This window comes from Anolis sagrei, chromosome 2 (assembly GCF_037176765.1).
Source record: "Anolis sagrei isolate rAnoSag1 chromosome 2, rAnoSag1.mat, whole genome shotgun sequence".
NCBI lineage: Eukaryota > Metazoa > Chordata > Lepidosauria > Squamata > Dactyloidae > Anolis > Anolis sagrei.
Window position 1 is genome coordinate 44,399,285 of NC_090022.1, and position 4,699 is coordinate 44,403,983.

Genomic DNA, 4,699 nt, shown 5'->3' on the forward strand with positions numbered 1-4,699 from the left:
GAACTTCAGGCCTTTCCTGGGCTGTTTTTTGACATTAATGTTTTGTCCTTAGCTTTCTAACCCAAGGTGTTAATTTACAATTATAATGGTAAGAGCACAATTTGTGAATTACCTCATTATTTCCATTTGAAAACCCCCTAATTCCAAAGTTCAGTAATTCAGTCATTAAAAAAAATTGCTGCAGGCTCAAGCATTGTGCAGAGGGCTTAACCCTGAAGCATTTTTCCTCTGAGGAGAGGAAAAGTTCAGATGCCTTTAGCAAAAGAGCTAAAAACAAATTACTAGTTTAAGAAGCTATTTTACACTTCCCAGCAAGTGCAGAAGAAAATTTAGTTCTTAACCTTCTCTTCATGGCCAGACCCCAAAGTCTTTAATTCATACAAAACCTGTGCTGATTTTAACAGTCGTTTTCCTAAGAGAATTGATGCAGGATCAGGTCATTCTTTACAGAAGAGTCCCCGGAATTTAATTTGGCCAGGTTCCCAATCCTACATATTATTTCGCAAGGAAAGGTCCCAGTTAACTTATGTAAGAATGTACAGGAATGCACTGTCTTCTGATGTCTTTAGATAAGAAACACATAGACGTCAACTATGACCCAAACATTATCCAACTTGAGAACTGATGCTTTTTAGAGCCCAGTGTGGATATGGAATAGGATTAATCACTTTTTAGCAGAGTCAGGTGAACTCTGTAAAAACTCAAATATACAGATTCTATTATAAAGACAAATGATGACAAGAAAAAGAATCTGGAAATGCAAAAGTTATAAGAAATTAGAGCACACAGGAAATTAGAGATGAGCACATTAGAAGAAAGGGGTCGACTTTAATAGACTGTTAGGGTGCTCAATCTCTGTCTCGGTAAAAGCTCACAAATAATTAATATTTCTCACCCTTTTCTATTGAGTTTTCTATTGGATATCTGTGTAATACAATGGATGGTTTCTTCTTCTTTTTCATAGGCACATCCCTTCTGCTTTGAAGCTTATTCAGTCTTCTTGGACAAGTTGATTACTCTTAGGAATGCTTTACAGTTAGAAAATTCAGACATTGATCAAATATATATGTAGGGAAAATAAAAAAAATAACCCAACTATTTGGTTGCCTAATAACAAATGATGAAACAGAATAGTAGTTTAGGGAAGGACAGCTACATAGCATAAATACCTCTATTCTCCAGGAGACTGAAATAAGAGGTAGGCTTAGATGGAATGGCCAGGGCCCTGTTATTGATGCTTCTGTGATCTGTAACATCTCAGAAAGCTGATTTATGGCAGGGCCAAATATTTTACTCTGACTAAAAACCAAAATGACTAAACCAATACTTATTGTACGCTTGAACACATCATAAAATGACATATCTCACTGAAAAGCGACAATATTGGGAAAAGTGGAAGATAATAGGAAAAGAAAAAGACTGAATTACAGGTGGATTGAATCAATCAAAGCTATCACAGTTTGTAAGACCTCAAGAGGGCTGTTGATGACTGGGACTACTTCTAGACAGCACTTTAATCCATGCCAAAGAGGGTTTTAAAAACCTGCTTCAATGTAGGTTGAAGTCAACAGACCTCTAAAAAAAATCTGGCCTTTCCCGGTGCAGTGGCTACTGGAATGGTATCCAATCACCCCACCCCCACCTCCATCCCCACCGCCCCAATCCTAAAAATGGGCAAGAACTTACCTGGCTATCCTTATGCCTTTCAGCATGCTTTTTGGAACATACCAATGTAATGCTAAGAGATGAGAGGGTCAGGAGCAATTTGCCCTCCCTTCTTCTGCATCACTGGTATGTTCCATCAGTCTGGAACAAAGGCCTAATGGTTCCCGGTAAGTTTTCTTTTTCTTTGTAAGAGTTTTGTGGGGGGTGGGAAGGGAGTGGGTGCCAGCTCACATCTCTGGGCTTCAGGAGCCCAAAAGGTGTGAGATAGGTGTGCGGACAGGTCCCCGGGTAGTCCACATAGGGCCCATAGCCCATTAGACCCATGCCTTTCATAAAGGTGTGAGTCTAATGGTCTATTAAATTAATTTGGGATAAAGCAGGGTTGTCTTTAATTAATCCTCTTTTACTGGAGGCATTGTTTAGATGTCTCCAGTAAAAGTGTGAGAGGGCCCAGGATGCCTATGGCCATTCCACCCTGAACACGCCCGATCTCGTCTGATCTCGGAAGCTAAGCCGGGTCAAGGCTGGTTAGTACTTGAATGGGAGACCACTTGAAAATACTGGGTACTGTAGGATAGGGCCCAGGATATGGGCCTTGGGTCTTTCATTCAAAGGGTTATCATCACTTGAAAACAACTTAATGACAGGTAACAACAGTGGTCAACTGTGGAAAAATCAAGGGCCTATATAAAGGATAAAATGAATAGTTTGTTCCCCAAAAGTATATTACGTATGTTCAGAAGGTGTGTCTCCCTAATATAGAAACTGTTTTCAAAGATATTTAACACAAAGAAAGAAATTACAAGGATGCATGCAATAAAGCAAAAGTGTCATGAGTATAGAGCATGCTATTGTTATGCAATAGCAAAGTACACATATGAGTATAACAGTGGGTCCAGAATTACTTTATAAAATAACATAGGATGTTAGATTTTGAAACAGATTTTTTTTCAGATGCATCAGCAGAAAAGAGATATAATGTTGTCATTGTTTTTTTGCAAGGCACAACTCTCTATGCTGTCAATCCAAAATCCTTCACCAGTATTAAATTCACTTTAAAAAATCTGTCTGGGTGATTTATTGTTTCAGTTCCTACTGCATCAGCCTGGTAGTCTTTCTGATAAAAGATATTTTCTCCATGGTGACACAAGTTTTTCAGCTCCTGGACAAAGTTTCCAAAAAGAAGATGGCCTACTAAATGCAATTGAATGCAAAGTCTGCATGCAAGGAACCCTAGCTTTAAGCAATGCCCAGAGTTGTAGCAGGCAGCTCAACAGAAGCAGTGCTTACTTCACATGAAAAATGTAGCAAAATGAATGAGCTGAATGAAAGAGAGAATGACTGAAGGAGACACATTCCTTTCTGGTATGAAGCAAATGCTTCTTAATAGTGTGCTGCTACTCCTTAAAATAGAGTGGCATGATCATTAAAAGTCAACATATGCATCTGAAGTCCTGCTGGACTAATCTTGTTTGATTGAGTTAAAAGCTTGGTAGATGAAGAGAATGCTGTGAATGTAGAATATCTTGATTTCAAAAAGGCCTTTGGTAAAACATGGGCTAGACAATCCTACTGTTAGGTGGTTTTATAATTAGTTGACCATCTGAACAAAGGGTGCTCGCAAATAACTTCTCATCATCCTGGAGAGAAATGCCACAGGGCTCCATCTGGACCCAGTGACTTAGATGATGGAACATAGGGCCTGATTAACAAATTTGTAGGTGACAGAATTATAATGGGTAGATAATACAATTCAAGAACTAAATTGTGGAATGAAGAAAAAGAACTTCTCAAGACTGATTGGAGAGAAAAATTAAGAGAAAATATATACAAATGGCCAAGCTATCTAATGGTCTTGGATGTAAAAATAATGAGTTTTTTAAACAAATGAAAGCTAGCTTTCGCATATCTTGGAAAGTAGGCAAATTTTGACTTTAAGGATGCTGCAAGGGGAGCTATTTAATGAACTTATATGAGTAGTTATTAGTGGCTATAAGTATCATAGTGAGCAGGGATAGATGTCAAGGTGGGGGTTCATGGGTGCAGGGACAGAGGGACTGTATTGTTCCTTGTGTTTGTTACTGTCTCTGTATGTTGTGTGCTTTGTTAATGTACATCACTGTTTTTTCCCCTTTTCTACTAATAAGATTTATTAAAAATTATTACAAAAAAATAAAATAAAAAAGAATGACACTGACAAATTGAAATGTGTCCAGAGGAGGGTAACCAAATTGGTAGGTATCTGGAAACAATGCCTAATGATGAGTAGCTTAGGGAACGAGATGTTTAGCCTTGATAAGAGAAGGCTAAGAGGTGCCATGATAGCCATTTTTAAACATTTGAGAGGATGTTATGTTGCGGAGGGGGCAAGCTTGTTTTCTGCTGCTCCAGAGACTAGGACATGGAACAATGGATTCAAACTTCGGGGGGGGGGGGGAGGAAGAGATTTTGCCTAAACATAAGAAAAACCTTTTGTTGGTAAGAGCTGTTTAACAGTGGAATATGCTGCCTTAAAGTGTGATGGAGTCTCTTTTTAAGCAGAAACTAGTTGGGAATGCTTTGATTGTGTTTTCTTAGATGGCAAGAGGTTAGACTGGATAGCCCTTGTGGTCTCTTCCAAGTCTATCATTTTATGATAATTTTACAATAACACTTGCAAAAATAAAAAACAACCAACAGGCTGACTGTTGGTTGTTAGGCAAACTGACAGATATTAATACATTATGAAGCTAGTATATAATGTGAGTTTGTGGCACAGACAAGGAATGCATTCTGTTTCCTTCAATGGCTATGCTACCATGGAGGGCTGAACAACTTCATTACTGTTTTAGTTTTTTTTTTGGGGGGGGGGGAGGTTGGTGGATTCATGTAATTTTTCTCATTTTCTATGCATCTTGAATATTATTCTGGGATCATTTTAACATAAGACAAGACATTAAGACATTCTAACTCTAAGACAAGATCTTTCTTCGGGCTGTCTACATCCATTTTGATTATGATATGCTTCAGTTTTAAGAAAAACTGAAGATCTTCC

General features: G+C 38.2%; 1 pseudogene; it reads left to right on the top strand.

Moving 5' to 3' along the window:
- The first annotated feature begins 2,122 nt into the window (after positions 1-2,122).
- LOC132769581 (5S ribosomal RNA) lies at positions 2,123-2,241 on the top strand (annotated as a pseudogene).
- Positions 2,242-4,699: the final 2,458 nt, after the last annotated feature.